This window comes from Bufo bufo, chromosome 9 (genome assembly GCF_905171765.1).
Source record: "Bufo bufo chromosome 9, aBufBuf1.1, whole genome shotgun sequence".
Taxonomy (NCBI): Eukaryota; Metazoa; Chordata; class Amphibia; order Anura; family Bufonidae; genus Bufo; species Bufo bufo.
Genome location: NC_053397.1, coordinates 214,261,009 through 214,281,276, shown reverse-complemented (window position 1 = coordinate 214,281,276; position 20,268 = coordinate 214,261,009). Strand labels below are relative to the sequence as shown.

General features: G+C 42.7%; 1 protein-coding gene and 1 long non-coding RNA gene across 3 annotated transcripts in view; both read right to left on the bottom strand.

Moving 5' to 3' along the window:
- Positions 1-18,749, bottom strand: part of LOC120978947 — a 20,553-nt gene extending 1,804 nt beyond the window's left edge. Inside the window, exons 1-3 of the long non-coding RNA XR_005774214.1 lie at positions 18,623-18,749; positions 17,546-17,553; positions 10,312-10,318 (exon numbers count right to left, since the gene is read on the bottom strand). This is a non-coding gene — a long non-coding RNA (uncharacterized LOC120978947). The remainder of the gene's footprint in view (positions 1-10,311; positions 10,319-17,545; positions 17,554-18,622) is intronic.
- The window catches only part of NEGR1 (neuronal growth regulator 1), a 505,555-nt gene that overhangs the window by 169,020 nt on the left and 316,267 nt on the right, over positions 1-20,268 (bottom strand). The gene's annotated exons all lie outside the window — the stretch shown is intronic.

Here is a 20,268-nt window from a genome sequence, read left to right as displayed (position 1 = left end):
AACCTACTGACTTCAAAGGGGTGAACTGCCTTCCGGTATTTAGTATTTTATAATCATGATGCATTTAGTTCGGATTGTAGACAGTCCACATCTGGAAATGCAAAAATGTTGACTATCTCCAATACAATTTTTCTATTATTTCTCAATCTGAGTCTATTCTGAAACCAAATGTGTGTGATCCTTATCATTGCTACACAGTATACAACATGGAAACCTGCCCAAAGGTTGTGAATACGTTATATTGTATACATGCTATCAAAAACTTTTGCATGAAAGACTTGGCTTTGAATTTCAAAGTTCTAGTAGAGGGTCCAAGGTGTGACACAACAATGGGCTCCAATACAAAAAAGATCCAGCAGAAGACCATGTTTGGAGCAGATCTGGAAGAATGAATCATCATTAGGATGTATTTTTAAAGAGGTTCTCCAAATCATCAAACCCATTTTCACATACCCTACAAGGGAGGAGGGTGCTCCTCTGGTTCAAGCTACTCCTCCTGGTTCAAGCTACTCCAACATCTCTTGCTCTCTAGGTTCTGTATTCTTCTGCATTGCATAAACAACCTGCTGATCTAGATGGAAACTGTGCAATGTTTCGCTTCTCCTGTGGAGGCACTGCAGGGAAATTGAACACTTACTGCCCAATAGATTAATGCTGATTGCTGGAGGGACACTTAGGTGATTTGCTCATTTTCAGGAATCCTTCTAGTAGGAATGATCCAAAATAAAGAATTGTAACCATATCAAATGATGATCAGAATGAAATGGTCGAACAGGTCCACCAACAGCCTGGAACCAAGAAACAACACATGTGTCCATATTTACCTTTCCTCAAGATGAAAAGATGAGCTTGAAAACATGACTTCATGTCAGGAGATGTTTATGCTAAATGTGTCTCTTTACGTGGTCACCTGATGGTTGTGATGTCAACTGCAGACTTCCAAGGCTTCTGCCAGCATGTTGCAATAATGTAATATTAATCTTCAAAAATTTGAATCCTTAAAGGGCATTTGTCAGCAGATTTGTACCTATGACACTGACTGACCTGTTACATGTGCACTTGGCGTCTGAAGACATCTGTGTTGGTCCCATGTCTATATGTGCCCGCATAGCTGAGAAAAATGTAGTTCTAATATATGCAAGCCTCTAGGAGCAACGGGGGCGTTGCCATTACTCCTAGAGGCTCTGCTCTCTCTGCAACTGCTGCACCTTCTGCACTTTGATTCACAGTGTAAACATGATCACGTCTGTCACTCAAAGTACAGAGGGAGCAGCAGTTGCAGAGTCAGCTGAGCCTCTAGGAGTAACTGTGACGCCCCCGTTGCTCCTCGAGGCTTTTTTTTGCATATAATAAAACTTTAATTTTTCTCGGCAATGTGGGGACATATGAACATGGGACCAACACAGATGTCTTCAGCTGCCAAGCGCACATGTAACAGATAAGCCAGTGTCATAGGTACAAAACTGCTGACAGATGCCCTTTAACAAAATCTGCAGAAACTTAAAGGCTATGTAAAAGCTGTACACCTTTTTTTTTTAAACAATTGCATCTTACTCATTTTAGGCTAAAATTATTTTTTCAACTGGTCTTTTTTTTTTATTTTCAACAGTTTTTGTCCTATAGGGTTAAATTTCAGCCTACCTGTCACTTTGTAGTCCCGTCATGTTGCTGCTCTGATGGCAGACTCATGTTTAGCCCCTAAATTCCTTACAGCTCCTAAACATGTATTTAAGCCATATTCTTATCAGTTTGAGAAGAATTTACCTATAATGAGTGTCAGGAGTCAGAGCCGACAGAACAGCAACATGACTGGACGCACAAAGTGACTGCTGAATTTTTTCTTTTTTGTAAAGACACATTTAAAAAAAAAGATTTTTAGCCCAAAATGAGTAAAATGCAATCATAAAAATAAAGTTGCTTTGAAGGTGTTCATAGCCTTTAAGGTGGCCACATTCATACATTTAGGTTTGATGACTGTATTTTCCCTCTTATTTTTTCCTTAGACAAAGACCACTAACCTTGAACTGGCCAGCAAACCTATAGGAGAAACTCAATGCAATTACATCTGACGTCCAAACCGAACAGATTTCATTTGTAATGTGAACACCAAGAACACAGTACATCCCTGGTCTTTGAGAGCACTACTGAGGGAAGTCATTTCGTGGAAGGAATAGGGATTTCACAGCTGGAAGGAATCCTATGCTAGAGGAACTTTTATAGATTATTTGAGTGTAATTTTCTGTTACCAGAACACTAACTTTTTAAGCACTTGCTGTGAATTGAAACAGCAGGAGATAAGGACACCAATAAGATTGAGTAGACATTGAGTGTGTTCAAGCTTAAAACTACTTGCGTTGGGGGAGTTGAGGAGAAGAACTTGAGTTATGTCAAATAAATCGATCAATCAATGGTTGCCAATGATCCGGAGGCTGCACAACCTCAATATGTTTAATGTAGAACACATCACAATACATCAGCAAACACACAACCCTGACACATAGTCAATAAAGCCTTTCGGTATTGGATGGACCTAAATAGACCTACACAGAGTTACACCACTTAGCTCTGTCAGTAGGTGAAGTGCTGCTTCGGAAGAGATATTATACTAAGTAAATTATCTGTTTGATCTGGAATTAAAGAGCAAACAATCCTTTGTTCTGAATTAATTGATTCTGTAGCAAGAAGTAGAACAACCGTGAGTAACTAAATGGATTGGCATTTATTTCAGATGTCCAAGGTTATTCATGAATGGCTATAAGTATTCTCACCGTTACTCAATGTCAAGGGTGTCTATCTAGAAAGATCCACCATAAAACGACAAAAAAAAAACATTGTTCTGCCTTTAGAAAAAGCAATTATTGTATTATATTTATAGACACACATGGGCAATTGAACTCACAAAAATCAGATAATCAGCACTGGTTGAAAAGTGATAATTTTTAATCTACCAAAACACATGTCTCTCCAACAGTGTCTTCTCTGTCAATTTGGCTTCTTCTGTTTGACTCCAAGGGATACTTTAATCCATGCCTCAAACTGACACCAAAAAAATTTAACTATCTCCATAGGGCAAAAATCATTTTATTTCCATCGATACTCAAGTCACTTCTACTTTGGCTTTGTCTTATATCAGCCGAACTAGCAGGAATGAGACTCCTGGCTCATATGGTGACCATATTCATAGGACCCCAATCAACTGGGCCATTATGCTTTGTTATAACTTTTTTACTGTAAGGAATCTGACCTCAAAACTCCATTCAGAGGTATTGTCACGGTCTCTAACGTGACAGGTGTCAAAAGATCTAAGAGACTGGCTGCACGTGATGTGATCTGACAGCTTCTTGGTATCACTTGTTTTCAGTGTTGTTGCTGGTATGACCACACCTCTTGTCTCTGGTGTAGCTTAATGGTCATTACTACTCCTCTATTTAGTCTGGCTTCACCCATCATGCTATGCGGTTCATAACTTCAGTTTGGTATTGGAAGTGCTGGTGTGTGGTCCTCTTCTGAGTTCCTGCTCGTCCATTTACTTCAGAAGTTAAGTGTTACTTCCTTTTCATATTGTTTTGTTTCCCCTCTGTCTTTTGTTACTAGGCCTCAGGGAGATGCTGGTTCTTTCATATTAGAAATGAACAGGCCGTCTCAAGCCCAGACACTACTCCAGGGCTATCTATGGTTTCCAGGGTCTTAGGTTACAGTGTATGAACTTTCCTACCCTCAAGGTCCGTTCATATGGATAGGAGTCAGGGCTAGGATTAGGGTTTCCATAGTTGGTGACCATTTCCCTTTCTCTAGCTTTGAGGCCTAGTTCCTTTTCCCTTCCCTCCTGTTGTCGGTGTGGTGTTCCCTCCCATATCACAATGTGACAGGCATCAAGTAAGAAAACAAACACATTTATTTTAACAATTCAACCCTATGAGCAACTATGTGCTTATACAGTGTTATGTGTTGGAACTTTCCATCGGAGGTAAAGTGTAGGTCTGGGGAGCCTCTAGATGTTTGCCTCTAATGGAAGGCTCAAATTTAATGTGAAGAGAGCCTTATTGGCAGCAATGGCAAGAACACATAAGGTAGTGCCAACTAAAAATTTACAATTGTAGACCATTCAGTAAAATGCAGTTAGTCTGGCACCTTTATAACGTTTGAGGCTAGTGAATGTTTCTGATAAACGTTTGAGGCTACTAAATGTTTCTAATAAATTTCTGATATTTTCTGATAAGTTTCTGATAAATTCTAAATTTGGAGGAAACATTGGATGTCTTTGGTCTCCGGGTCATTTATTGATAGTCTTCCACAAGACATCTCCGGTGTTCTCTAATGACATCTTGTAACTGACACTTTCCACTGCTGTCCTGATTTTTTTTTACTGGTGTGATCGGACTCATATCATGCTAGACTATTGAGAAATACCAAAATAAGACCAGGTTTGGGATTTCTTTGGTGTATGAGACCTTCAGGATGTCAACTCAACCAATGAATATGGAAGACAAATTAGACTTATTGGGTTTCGAGAATGACCTTTCGAATCGTTTTTCTCAAGGCATCTCCATTTCTATAATGAAGTCTTGAGACTACTGTTGACCTTTTCCATTGCTGTTCTGATAGACTCAAATAGTGTTAGACCATTGAGAAATATACCTTCAGGATGTCAATATACCTTCAGGATGTCAATATACCTTCAGGATGTCAATGGAAGAAATAGTTGTCTTCCTGGTTATAGAGGGGGGCCTTATTGATAGTCCTCCACAAGTTATCTTCAGTTCTCCAACAATGTCTTAAAATTGTTTTTGACCTTTCCTAATATTGTGCTAATGTTTATTTTTTTCTACTTGTTTGGACCCATAAAAAATTACAACTCTTTAGCTTTATGTCATGCCAGTTGGATTTTCCTACCAAGCGGTGCAGTTGATTTTTTTAAGAGCTGAAGAAGCCATAACAACGATGCCCTCATCTACAGCGTCTTCTCCTCTCCTGTAACTTCCTTACTTATTCCGCACTGTTATGTTCTTGTTTACTTCTGCTCTAGAGACTTACTGTACAAGGTTGTTGTAAAACAATATTTGCTGGAAGCCGCACAGTGAACTGCCTTATAAGACAGTCTGATCAATGTAGTTTGAAGTCATTGAAGCATATCTAATAAGCTTCCCAATGCGGAAAAAGCCTCTGACTTGGAAATGTCACGTCTCAGCGGAGACTTGACTCTTGGAGTTTACTTTAAACATTATAAGAATAGTTAAAACTTTCTTGGTGATCCATCTCACTTGAGAATCGTTACCCACAGCATTTCGATTTCACACCACTGTGATGGCAATTGAAAAAAAAAAAAAGAAATGAATATTACATCATCTAAATCTCCAAGAGCCTCGCTGCTCGCAAGGACCAACAAAGAGATCTCTATTTTTCCTGAGAGCTTAATTGCAAGTGTTCCGAGAGCGACGGTGGTAGGCAACTCGCTAAAATAAAAAGCTAAGGACAAATATAGACGTTGAATGCGATGATATAAACCTGGATTACCTTATTTTAGCCATGCAGAAGGTGTTATTTGAATTTCACAGCATTGAGATAATGGTAGACAAGAAATAGAATTGGTTAGCAACCTGCAAATTTTTGATTTCAAGATGATTTATAAAGGAAAATTCTTATTCTCATGGCATTAAATTCCCCACATACATATAGATTTAAAAGATAACATACTGGCTGCCTGCAGCCACTAGAGGGAGCTTAGGAGCTAACTGCATACTCTTCAATGACAGGTAGCTGCCAGCATGTCTATATGAGAGATTTGGAGCTCTGCATCAGAAAACACGGAACTCCAATCTATAAAGATATGGTGAGAAATGAATAAGCACAGGATTTTGAACCTGTTTAGATAATGCCGAGTGATTGGTTCCAAAGGTAGCTCTAACTGATTTTTATTTCTCCTGGACCTTTGGAGCCCACCATGGCATCGGAGTCTGGGCCCAACAGGGGATCCTCTGGTTCTCTGGTGGGCCAGTCCAACGCTGGGTGTATCTGGATCTTCCTAGTAGACTCATCCCTAAGCCCGCTCCTGTTCCCTTGACTGCTATGAAAAATGCCAGCCAGCACAGAACTGATGCATGAAGAGTGGGTTTTCTCTTCTATGGGCAAAGGCATCATCATTGTCATTCTGTGTATGTGCCAAAATTGAAACAGGGACCAGTGCATGAACAGAACGATGATGATTCCTTGCCCAACAAAAGGGAAAACCCAATGCGCATGCAGCATTACGGATAACGTTGGAGACACCATCCACAGCAACCAAGGAGCTGGCTTAGGGACAATTCTACGGACACTTGGAAGGTCCAGAAGTGTCCTGTGAACATACAGTGTAGAAGTTCATATGTCAGATTATAAAAGGGTTTCCTGGATTAGAAAAATATGGCTGCCTTCTTCCAGAAACAGTCCCACACCTGTCCATAGGTTGTGCCTGTGCAGCTCAGCTAAGTAGAAGTTAGTGAATGTGATGCCACACAGCCTGTGGACAGATGTGGAGATATTTCTGGAAGAAAGCAGCCATGTTTTTCTAATCTAGGACAACCCCTTTAAGGCATCGCTAGTATGGATTAATAGATACAGTATAAATATATACTGGTTTGTAAGTGGAAAACCTGGTGACAGGTCGCTTTAAAGCACAGGGCCCGATGACTCTCAGTCCATCCCTGCCATAGTTATTGTTTTTCATAATTAACCAAGTGTTATGCAAGGTTCCTGCAGTTGTTGACCAGGTGCATAAGTACCTGATACTCCTAGCATTGATTAATGCTGAAAGCATCAGATTGCTATGTACCTGGCCATCCGGTTTTATAGACGTTATGTCCAGAGGCAGACTGGCCATAGACCCTACAGAGAAATTTCCCAGTGGGCCAACGTTCAGAGGTCCACCCATGAAGAGGGCACAGGCAAACCCCTGGACTTTGGCCCACCAGGAAATTCCTTGTAGGATCTATGGCCAGTCCACCCCTGGCCATAAGGTCTATAAAACCAGATGGCCAGGTACATAACAATCTGATTCTCTCAGCATTAATTAATGCTAGGAGTATCAGGTACTTATGCACCTGGTCAACGACTGCAGGAACCTTCCTGAATTAGAACGTATAGTTGTCCTGAAGTTAACTGAATAGTCCAATACTGCAGCGGGCAGCAGTATTTTGTGCTTCGCTGTGGTATTTGGTTCTGCTGGGGTGGTATTTTGAGCTGTTGCTGGCCCTGCCTCCTTCTGTTATCCCTGCCTACTTATGTTGCCTCTGCCTGCTGTCCAGTTGGACCCCCCTCCAACATGGGACCATGTTAGGTTGCTTCCCATGGCCACTTTAAGTTCCCGGTCTGCTCCTGTTTATGTCCCCAGCAGGCCACAGCATGTAGACTTAGATACAGCACTGGAACTTTCCCCAATACATTGTTTATAAGGAGGAAATCCTACAAACTTCAGGTAGAAATTGCTCGTGGTTGAAATCTCGCACGGCCCAAGATGACGTCATCGTGTCTGCCGGCGTGGTGACTTCATACTGTACGTTACCGCGCACGGGTTTTCGTGCCAGATCTTCAATCAAGATGGCGGCGGCCGCAAACGAATGGATGAGTTAAGTATGATTTTCTTTGTTTTTTTTACATCATTTCAGGGAAAATCGATTCCCTACCATGAAGCACGAGGAAATTCTGCTTCGCAGCAAATTTTATTTTCCCTGAAATCCAGATCGAATCCACTTTGTGGACTTTGATTCGCTCAACACTGCCTGTCACCATGGAGACACACATGTCTGCATAGGAGCTGGAGACATAAATATGGTAAGAGATTTCTAAATAAAATAGCTATTTTTACTATTTTCGATGCAATAAAGTGATGGTTGGAAAAGTAAATATACTGTATCCTATGCTAACTGCAGGAAAACGGCTGAGCTGGATGGGCGCGTTACTACCCTATGTTATTATGTTACTACTGTATGTTACTATGTTATTATGTTACTACTGCATGTTACTATGTTACTACTGCATGTTACTATGTTATTAAGTTACTACTGCATGTTACTATGTTACTATTGTATGTTACTATGTTATTATGTTACTACTGCATGTTACTATGTTACTATTGTATGTTACTATGTTATTATGTTACTACTGCATGTTACTATGTTACTACTGTATGTTACTATATTACTACTCTATGTTATTATGTTACTACTGTATGTTACTATGTTATTATGTTACTACTGCATGTTACTATGTTACTACTGCATGTTACTATGTTATTAAGTTACTACTGCATGTTACTATGTTACTATTGTATGTTACTATGTTATTATGTTACTACTGCATGTTACTATGTTACTATTGTATGTTACTATGTTATTATGTTACTACTGCATGTTACTATGTTACTACTGTATGTTACTATATTACTACTGTATGTTACTATGTTAATATGTTACTATTGTATGTTACTATGTTGTTATGTTACTACTGCATGTTACTATGTTAATACTTTATGTAACTATGTTACTATTGTATGTTACTATGTTACTACTGTATGTTACTATGTTAATATGTTACTATTGTATGTTACTATGTTGTTATGTTACTACTGCATGTTACTATGTTAATACTTTATGTAACTATGTTACTATTGTATGTTACTATGTTACTACTGTATGTTACTATGTTAATATGTTACTACTGTATGTTACTATGTTGTTATGTTACTACTGCATGTTACTATGTTAATACTTTATGTAACTATGTTACTATTGTATGTTACTATGTTACTACTGCATGTTTCTATGTTACTACTGTATGTTACTATGTTGTTATGCTACTACTGCATGTTACTATGTTAATACTGTATGTTACTATGTTACTATTGTATGTTACTATGTTACTACTGCATGTTACGATGTTACTATTGTATGTTACCATGTTGCTACTGCATGTTACTATGTTACTACTGCATGTTAATATGTTACTATTGTATGGTACTATATTACTACTGTATGTTACTATGTTATTATGTTACTACTGCATGTTGCTATGTTTATACTGTATGTTACTATATTACTACTGCATGTTAATATGTTACTATATTACTACTGTATGTTACTATGTTGTTATGTTACTACTACATGTTACTATGTTGCTATTGTATGTTACTATGTTATTATGTTACTACTGCATGTTACTATGTTACTACTGTATGTTACTATGTTACTATTGTACGTTACTATGTAACTACTGCATGTTACTACGTTACTAACTTATGTTACTATGTTACTATGATGTAAGCACTTTAAAACCTATGTTAGTTTTACATATCATGACCTCACTGATCGGTCCAAGAAGAGCATTTGCACTGAAACCAAGCAAAACCGTTCACCTTCCAAACACATGATGGGTGCGCAAAACGAAGCGCGTTCTCAGACCAGTTGGCGCGCTCCCCCACAATGCACTTTTTATGCACATTTTTAGTGCTCAATCTGCCCCCCCAAAGGCTACCGAATGGCTCCTTCCTTTCATCTCTATAACATTTAGTTCCTAATTTCTCTGCAGTTTTAACTTCAAGGCAGAATCTGAGAGACCAGAGAGCAGCAGTATGAATCACATTCAAAACTATTGCCAGAAGGCAGAAGAATATACATTCAGTCAGGAGACAAAAAAAAAAAAAAAAGCCGCCTTCACGCAAACACTAAAAACCGGCCATAAATCAGCCTTTTAATAACACACATTCTTTCTCACAGCCAACATTGTGACAAACGTTCTGAGCAGAATCCATCATCTCCCCGTTGTGTCTGTCCTAGCCGAGCCACTCTCAAGTCAATTGCATTTTTCATTATTTTACAGCAGCTTGTGATGTGGCTTTTGTTTTTTGTGCTCATCCTGATTTTGTGTTTTGTACACAGCAGGGACACCGCCAGAACCATATCTGCCTATATAAGGGTTAAATACCGAGCGGTTATTAAAGGGAATCTGTCCTGATCCAGCCCCTGGATCTAAATACTTTTGTAATTGCATGTATTTAAAAATGTAGTATAGCCACCTAGTTATTGAATAAAATGTATCTGTATAGCGCCACCTGCTGTTTGTTCTTTTTCTTATTTCTCCGTCCACCTCAGTAACATCGATGAGGTGGTTGCACATGGTTAGTTCCATACTTCAACTGTCACCAGCCCTATTTGCTGTGCTGTGACAGCTACAGGGAGAGAGCTGCAGCAGAAAGGACACTCCCCTAAGAGCTGATAGTAAGAGAGCTAGACCAAAAAGGACACACTCCCCTGATATTAAGGGAGCTAGAGCAAAAAGGACACACTCCCTGAGTTGTGATATTGAGAGGGCTACAGCAGAAAGGACATGCTCCCTGAGTTGTGATAGGGAGAGAGCTGCAGCAGAAAGGACATGTCCCCTGAGAAAGAATATATCCCCTGAGCTGTGACAGGGAGAGGCCTTCAAGAGTAAGGACATGTCCCCTTAGCTGTGACAGAAAGAGAGAGCTGCAGCAGAACAGGCACACCGCCAGAGAAAGAACACACACTCTGAGCTGTGACAGGGAGAGGGCTGCAGCAGAAAGGACATGTCCCCCTGAGCTGTGATAGGTAAACAGCTGCATCAAAAAGGACACACCTATGAGAAATGATACTTGTTATATCCTATATCATGTCTGATTTTCATTTTTTTAGGTGTATTCTCTGTATACAATGAATCCTGTCCGAAAACACCTTTTGATGAAAACCACCCCATGGACCCCGTATACTTGTCTACGTATTTTGACCTCTTCTGCGGGGGCCACTCCTCCGAGAGACCGTTTTTTGCTGTACTTTTGGGTGATTTTACTCCAGGTTGTTGCAGAGATTTCTCTGGCTTTCTCCTCCGCTCTTGGACTCAGTCTCCATGTACATCTGCCTCCGCAATGATTATACTGCAAGACTGTTCCCATTTATACGACCGCAGCAAGCGTAATATCATAAATCCTGCACCATTCAACCCAGTAGCGTTAATCTGAAAATGAGTGACTAAGTCACCAGACGCCGCTGAGACTTGGCGCTTCCTGACATGGCGGAGGGCGACTGCCTAAACTTATTATTCTGAACACATGAGGGCTTCCGATTCCAAATATTCAATAAGTGGCATGACGGGCGGATTAAAAATGCTGCGTGTTGTCGGAGGTGTAAGTAGATGGAGCCGCTTGATCCCCGCGGAATCTCCGAGTGTAGAAAATGTCATAACCGGACGACCTTTCCCGTGAATGCATTAAGGGAGATAACATCAATCAGGGGAACAGCCTGTACTTTTTGTACGAAGGATATTTTTTCTTTAAAAAAAAATAAATTGCAGTCTGAATAAAAAAAATTTGCACACAGAGCAGAGAGCAATTCCTTTAAGAAATGATCCCCTTGAAGGGAAAGATATCAGCCCATTGTGCTAATTTTTATGGGAATTTTCTTGGCAGCTAATCAACAGTTTTTGCACAGTTGCATCCCATTACCAATCAGTTTGGAGGTGCAGATCCGCCATACACATTAGATGTGCCGTATGTCGGCTGAACCTGCCGATTTTGGCAGGATTGGACGACCATCTGATGTGTATGGGGGTCTCCCAACTCTCTACCATCTTGGATTTCAACATGCCCAATCCTTCTGTTCCTTTTGTCTGGCAGAGGCTTTCTCCCCGCCCCCCTTCACATACATACATGCTCAGCCAAGCCGAGCATGCATGTGTATGGAGAGATAGCCGTGCACTGAATAAGCCAACACTTGTATGGTCGTCTTAAAGGGATTCTGTCATCAAGATTTTCGATATGGAGCTGTTCATATCATCCTCTCAGTCTCCATTATCTAATTAAATATATACTAGTTTTACCCCCACCTGTCCTTTCATTTTGGATAAAAATTGGTTTTATTAATATGCTAATTACCTTACTAGCGTGCCCAAGGGGCTGTCCCTCCGGCCGTTTGTGCCCAGCCGCGCCCCTTATCTCGTAGCCCATCGCCGTCCCCACTGCTAATTATGCACTCCTCTCATCACCGACGGTGCGCCGTAATCTCACGCATGCGCCCTAAATCCACTGGTCAACGCCCGCGGGCAAAGTGCGCAGACAGCTGGTGCATGCGCGCTTCGGTCGCTGAGGCTTCTGCCACGACACCGCGCGTGCGCTGACCAGTAGATGGATTTAGGGCGCATGCGCGAGATTACGGCGCACCATCGGCGATGAGAGGAGTGCATAATTAGCAGTGGGGCGGCGCTGGGCTACGAGATAAGGGGCGCGGCTGGGCACAAACGGCCGGAGGGACAGCCCCTTGGGCACGCTAGTAAGGTAATTAGCATATTAATAAAACCGCTTTTTATCCAAAATGAAAGGACAGGTGTTGGTAAAACTAGTATATTTTTAATTAGATAATGGAGACTGAGAGGATGATATGAACAGCTCCATATCGAAAATCTTGATGAGAGAATCCCTTTAAGGAATCTTCCTGTTCTTAGGGTATATTCACCTACGGTGGTTAGTAAGGTTGAGGGAATCGAAGTATCGATCCAAATTTCAGGGAAAATTCGATTTGCCGCAAAGCTAAATTTCCTCGTGCTTCGTGGTAACGAATCAATTTTCCCTGAAATGGTGGTAAAAAAAAAAAACATACTCCCCTCATCCATTTGAGCGGGAAGAGGCGGCGGCGACCATCTTGCTTGAAGATCCCGCGTGAAATCTTGTGCGCTGTGACGTATGACGTCACCACGCCGGTCAGTGCGATGACGTTATCACGCATCTCGCAAGATCTTGAGCTGGATCTTCAATCAAGATGGCGGCAGCGGCCTCTTTTGTGCTCAAATGGTGAGCATTTTTTCAATGGTTTAACCCCAGAAAGCCCACACTATTATTCTCAGATTTCGCCATCAACGGTGAACGCGGAGTCTGAGGGGTTCAATGACAGGGGGGGCGCAATCACCATTCTCCGTCATTGCGCCCGCTACTTATAAAGAAATGTGCTTTGTGGTGAGGTAATTTGTCACAAAGCAAATTTGTTAAATTCGGTGAAGCAGCCGAATTGAATTTTTGTAAACTTTGCTCATCACTAGTGGTTATTCTGCAGATTTTCCATTGAGGAATTGCAAGCAGAAAATCTACAATGTTTATAGTACAGGCAAAGTGCATACGATTTTTAAAAATCTCATCCATTTGTTGCAAATTTTTAAAAAATGTCAACAGTTCATCAATATCTGATCAGAGGCGGTCCTACAATCGGCACCCTCCCCTCGATCAGCTTTTTCCGGGTGTATCTGGCACCTGAACTACAGAAGCTCCATCCTTTATGTAGTGGATGGAGCTGGTTACTGCAGCACTGCTCCCAGTAAAGTGACTGGTATCTGTCCACTACACAATGGATGGAGCTGTGTAGTCCCAGCGCCAGAGCTGCCCTGAAACAGCTGATTGACAGGGGTGCTGGGTTTCGGACCAAACCCGATCAAATATTGATGGCCTATTCTGAGGATACACCATCAATATCAAGATCTTGGACAACCCTTTAGAACTCCACCACCTCGATCCAGAAAAATGCTACTGATAAGGGGCCGTCTGACGTGACACCCTGCGCATACACTAGTCTCCGAGACTTGCAGAAATTGCAGATGGAAGAATACTACCTAGTTAGAAAGAAAGAGCCGCCGGTTGTCAGAAATAGCCGAAACCAGCCTTTTCCATTGAACGAAATCTGTAGCTCATGCGGGCTTAACGGCAATACTCATCTCAACACGGCATAGAAAACTGTACAAAGGCAAAATCAATATTTTACCAATTCCAATAGTCAAACAGGTGTGAAGGGGTTGGGTTGACGAATGTGCGAGACAACTTGCCATCGATTTCCCAGAGCATCAGAAGAAAGCGCAGTCATCTCAGCATGAAGCATATTAGAGATATGAGGCTAAATAGTCATCCACAACACAAAAGAAATGAATGCTACATCTGAATGGATCATTATAGCAGTCCAAAGGCGTTTTCCGGGACCTTCAGACTCACCTTAATTACATCTAATTCCTCTGTAGAAGAACGATTCCAATAAACTCACCATTGCGTATATCGGTCACTCGTGAGCCCGGTTACGTGATGCTCCTCTTCGGAAAATTCTGCTTCCTCTGACATTATGTCCTTTGTTAGGTTTCCGTCCTGGTCTGTGGATGGGACGTCCTTTGTGAATGGGGTGGGAACTATTCCTCTCCCTGGCGCACGCGCAAATGAGGTGGATTCAGAAGGTTGTGCTTGCGCCAGAGGCCCCATTCACAAAGGAAGTGACGTCCCATCCATAGCCTACATCAGAGACCTGGTGAAGGACATGATGTTGATGGAAGATGGATTTTCAGAAGAGGGGCGTCATGCGACCGGTCCACGCAACTTCAAGGTAGTAATTATATTGGAAACATTCTTCTACAGGGGAATTATGCATAATTAAAGGGGTTATCTGCCTTTTTCTTAGTGATGATCTATCCTCTGGGTTGATAATCCATATCTGATCGGTGGGCATCTGACATTCGGGACTCCCGACAATCAGCTGTAGCAGCATTCGCAGAAGCGCTGCAACCTTGTTGCTGCTCCCCACAGGCCAGTGACATCACAACTAATGCGAGTGCCGCTGCCTTCTCAAACAGCTGATCGGCAAGGGTCTCGGGTGTCGGACCCCCACCAATCAGATGCTGATGACCTATCCAAAGGATAGATAGCCAGTACGAAAAAGGTCAGCAACCCCTTTAAGTTGAATTAAGGTCCCGAGGCCGATCCACCCAACTTTGGCACTAAGAAAATTGTCCTACAGATGTGTCCAGGGTCCAGTGCCACACTTTTCTACGGGTCTGGTCGTGCGTACAAGTCAATGGTTCTGATCTGAAATGCTAGTCACTACCCATGGACAAGGGCTGCACTGCTTCTGAAAAAATAAAATAAATTGGAACCATAATTCTAACATTGGACAATGTCTTTAACATTCACAAAATTGCCTACAAACACAGAGCTGGTGATGAATGTTTCCTGTAGGATTTATCCCGAACTCATCGACAATTCTAAGCCTGCAGATTTCTAAATCGCGTCATAGTTTATAAGGCAGATGAGAGACATCCGTCCAAGATGAGTGACATCCGTCCATCCGGTTCAGCCTGTTATCCTGCATTGTCGATCTAGAGGAAGTAAAGAACCCTCATGAGGTAGAAGCCAATGCTCCTCATTAGAGATGAGCGAATTTTTCAAAAGTTCGCCGAACTGTTCGCGAAAAATTTGTTAAATTAGCGGCAAATTATGTTAAAAACAGCTATTTCCTGGCTGCTGACAGCCTTTATAGGGGTGTAGAACACTGTGCCTTGCAGTAACACACATAGGGAGTCTGCTGTGGTAGTGACACAATACTGTGAGTCGGTATGACATGCAGATGACAGGCGTCGCTCTTAGAATCACTGCACACTTCACTTATTTGGGCAGTCACGGGGCCAAAACTGACCAAATAACTCAAGTGTGAACTCAGCCTTACAGGTCAATGTTAGCGCCAAGAAGAAGCGCACTCCTCGTCAGCTGATTCCACATAGATTTCTATAGAACCTGTTCTATTAAATGCTTATACAAGTAGAGGCCCCCCCAGGGAGGAGAGGGTGTCAGCAGTAAGTTTCTGTTGACGTCACTGATTATTTTGCCCTTTTCCTCTGATCCGTCAGAACAATAACCCCCAAAAAACGGATCCTGTCTGTGGAGCATCCGCCTTCACTCGGTCAGCATTTGGTCAGTAATCCATCAGTATTGCTAATGCCAAAAAAACAGGAGTGGATCCAAAACAGAGATGACACGTGAATGGAATATTTGCATGTCTTCTGTGTTTTGTACCCACTCCTGCTTTTGGCTACCAAATCACAAGCCAATTCTGATGGGACCGTACAGGCCTTATAGCTGCTACACAGACAGGATCCGCTGTGCGTCTCATTTTTCCTTCCTTCTGACAAATCAGAAGAAGGGTCAAATAAATGATGATGTCAGCCAGGCCGAATGACAAAATAGTGGCCCAGTCATGAAGTAGGGAGGGTGGGAACAGCATGAGAAGTCCACAGAGTGGCCCTATGACATAGTGGTGAGGTGGAAGCAGCATCAGGAGACCACCAAGTTGCACAATTACAGTGTGGGGAGGTGGGTGGCAATACAAGTACCAGCTGAAGGTGGTGGGTGAAAGAAGGAGCACTTGGCATCAGATATGTGGCATCAGGCGGGTGGCAGCATCAGAATAGTAGCTGAGGCAGGTAGCCAGAAGAAACCGGTCTCTTTTGTCAAAGTGTTGATGTGGCACCATGGATGATCTAGTCTGATGCCTCAGGCATTGGTGGGTGGAAATCCTGGCTTATCCACGCCTGATTCATCTTGATGCAGTGTCCCACTATGTGCTATATGTGGGCACTTTAAACTCTTGCTAAATGTCATATCAAATGTCTTGTGGTATCATGCTGTAGTTCCCTTCAACAGGCTGGCAGTATCATTTACCTTTATTTGCCCCTAGGTGGTGCTTGCACCACTTATATATATAGCTGGGTGTGTGTGTAAAGTTAGTGTGTCCGATGCTAATGAAGAAATGAGGAAGTTAATGGAGGAGGTGGAAATTTGTATTTCCACCAAAATAATTCTAAAGTGCAGCGCTTAATGCTAAATACAATTTTTTTTCCCACCGAAATAAAGATTTCACCACATATAACAGAGCACGGAGATGGAGAGGGTCTTCAGATTCCCCCTGCAATATACGGACGTCTCAGAAATGAACCGCTGCTCCCGACAGCAGCTCCTGGGAAGGTCATGGAGCGTTCAGGTCATCCGGCATCTAATCGCCCCGCTGAAGGATTATTTTTAAAGTGTGTAAAAGCCATACGGGGCCCCCACGCTGCAGATTTATCTTGGAGACATAATGGAGATTTTACCGCATATAACCGCAGCACTGACCGCTGAATAAATGTTGTTTTCGACCAAAATACTTCAATAAAGATTTTACCACATATAACCGCCGCACTGACTGATTGTTACCGCCGCTACTTCCATGAACACCTGCTACTTCCCGGTTAGGTAGGCTGCTGCAAAGCAGGTGCTCTACCCCGGGCACATTTAGCTTCTGACCTCCCACTGCTGCCACCCTGCTGACTCCCAGCTTTCAACACATATAACCGCCAACGTGAACTGAGAATGTATTTTTCTGTTTGTACTGAAATATAAAATAACACATATAACCTCAGCACTGACTGACTGCTACCGCCGCTACTTCCGTGAACCCCTGCACCACTACTTCCCGGGCAGGTAGGCTGCTGTGAAGCAGGTGCTCTACCCCGGGCACGTTTGGCTCCTGAGTCCCGACCTCCCACTGCTGCCACCCTGCTGACTCCCAACCATGCTTTCAATACATATAACCGCCGACGTGAACTGAGCTTATATTTTTTTGTTGGACTGAAATACGCCCCTATATGCTTTGACCAGAAATAACTGCAACAGTTCAGTGCATATATATTTTTCTTGTTGTACTGTAATACGCCCCTATACGCTTTTAACAGAAATAACTGCAGAAGTGAAATGCGAATATATTTTTCTTGTCGTACTGAATAAGATACTAAGACATAAGCCACTAAAGGCTTTCCAACATAACACTTGCAGCCCAATAACAAAAAGCTGGAATGACAGAGCTGTCTAATGGCTATTTGGATCCCCAAATAATCTTTCCCTGCACTTGTAAATCGCTTTTCTAGCACTGTCCCTAGCGCCTTCTGACGTCTCTCCCTGCACTAAGATACTGTGAAATGATTCCTCCCTATCCTTTCCCTGCACTTATAAATCCTTTCTTTAATTTTTTATTTTTTATATAGAGGTTTTTCCTATTGCTGTCCCTAGCACCTTCACACATCTGTCCCTGCACTCAACGCTGGAAAATGGCAGAATCTAAAATGGCTGCTGTATTTATAGGGCTGTGACATCACAGGGCTGGCTGGCTCCCGATTGGCTACAGACAGGCATGTCGATCTGGGTGATCCAGCCTTTCCAGAGTTCCTTGCCCCATGTCCTCAGTTCTCACACGTGTAGCCGCCATTTTACGAAAATTGTGATTCGTTACCACGAAGCGCGAGGAAATTCGCATTTGTTGCGAATCAAAGTTTTCCCGAAATTCGGATCGAATTCCACTTCGTCAGCTTCAATTCGCTCATCGCTACTCCTCATCTTAGGGATAAAAATCCTCTCCGACTCCAATCAGGAATTAGAATAACTCCCTGGATCAACGACCTCTCCAGAAATCTATTATTACACTAAGAGCAAAGTTTTATAAACAATCCATAAAAACGTAAAAAAATATATCCTACGCGTTTCGAACCTATGTGCACTGGTTCTTAGTCATAACCCTGCTATGCTGTGACTAAGAACCATGCACATAGGTTGGAAATGTGTAGGGGATATTTTTGGGCGGTGGACTGTCTCATGTTTATATGGATTGATAATAAAGACTTTGCTTTTGTGGATATGTTTTTTTCCACATGTACTGGAGCTTGTCTGAAGTTCCCATTGCCGAGATAGCGTTTCTCCGTGCACCGTGAATTACAGTACGCAGCGGGTAAACGAAATTAACTGTGGTGAGCTGACATCCAGTCCCCTTCTGAACTCTTTTAGCGAACTCACCATCACCACCTCCTCGGGCAGAGAGCTCCATAGTCTCACTGCTCTTACCGTAAAGAATCCTCTTCTATGTTTGTGTACAAACCTTCTTTCCTCCAGACGCAGAGGATGTCCCCTCCGCACAGTCACAGTCCTGGGGATAAATAGATGATGGGATAGATCTCTGTACTGACCCCTGATATATTTATACATAGTCATTAGATCTCCCCTCAGTCGTCTTTTTTCTTAACTGAATAACCCTAATTTTGATAACCTTTCTGGGACCTGTAGTCCCCCCATTCCAGTTATTACTTTAGTTGCCTGTCTTTGAACCCATTAAAGCTGGTCCAAAGCTGTCCACGACACTCCATGTCTGGTCTGACTAGTGATGTTTCCAACATCCATGCCCCTTTTCGATGCTTCTCATGATCTTCTCAGCCTTGGCAGCAGCTGCCTGACACTGGTTGCACTGTTAGGTTTTCTGTCATCTAAAAGTCCTTTTCCATGTTTTATCTGTGGAGTTTTGCCGTGGATTTTGCCGTTCCCATGTGCATAACCTTACATTTATCAGTGTTAAACTTCATCAGACATCTCCAATGAGCTTGATTACTTCAGCCTGTAACATCCGTAACAATCAGCCATGGCTGCGGCACTTTTATGACAAGGCAAATATTATGTTGCTAATTAGTATCTATAGGAATATTATAACAAGGCCTGACAGTGAGAAACCCTGGCTGCATTTTATTAAAAGATATCATGACGTCCCCTCTGAGCTTTTCACACAGCAAACCCTGAAACTTAATAAGGGGAGATAACAGAAGGTTGAGCTTTTAACAGGTTCCCTTTGAGGCTTTTGCAGGTGGAGAGTTGCTCTGCTTAACGCAGCTTATTAGCAATCCAGCTCTGAGCTGACAGCAAAATCTTAGATAATTTAAGGCGCCCTCTGAGATAAATCTGCGTTCTTAAAGTAACACGCCAGGAAAAACTGATACAGAGTGCTGTGGCTAGGGCATGGGTGGAGCATGACCATGAATTGCACCTAGTGCTAGGGTGGAACATGACAGAGTGCTGTCCATAGAGCGGGGGTGGAGCATAGTGGTGTGTTGCGCCTAGTGCAGGGGTGGAGCATAGCAGTGTGTTGCGCCTAGTGCAGGGGTGAAGTATAGCAGTGTGTTGTGCCTAGTGCAGATGTGGAGCATAGCAGTGTGTTGTGCCTAGTGCAGATGTGGAGCATAGCAGTGTGTTGTGCCTAGTGCAGGGGTGGAGCATAGCGATGTGTAGTGCCTAGTGCAGGGGTGGAGCATAGTGGTGTGTAGTGCCTAGTGCAGGGGTGGAGCATAGTGGTGTGTAGTGCCTAGTGCAGGGGTGGAGCATAGCGGGGTGTTGTGCCTAGTGCAGGGGTGGAGCATAGCGGTGTGTTGTGCCTAGTGCAAGGGTGGAGCATAGCAGTGTGTTGTGCCTAGTGCAGATGTGGAGCATAGCGGGGTGTTGTGCCTAGTGCAGGGGTGGAGCATAGTGGTGTGTAGTGCCTAGTGCAGCGGTGGAGCATAGCGGTATGTTGTGCCTAGTGCAGAGGTGGAGCATAGCAGTGTGTTGTGCCTAGTGCAGGGGTGGAGCATAGCGGTGTGTTGTGC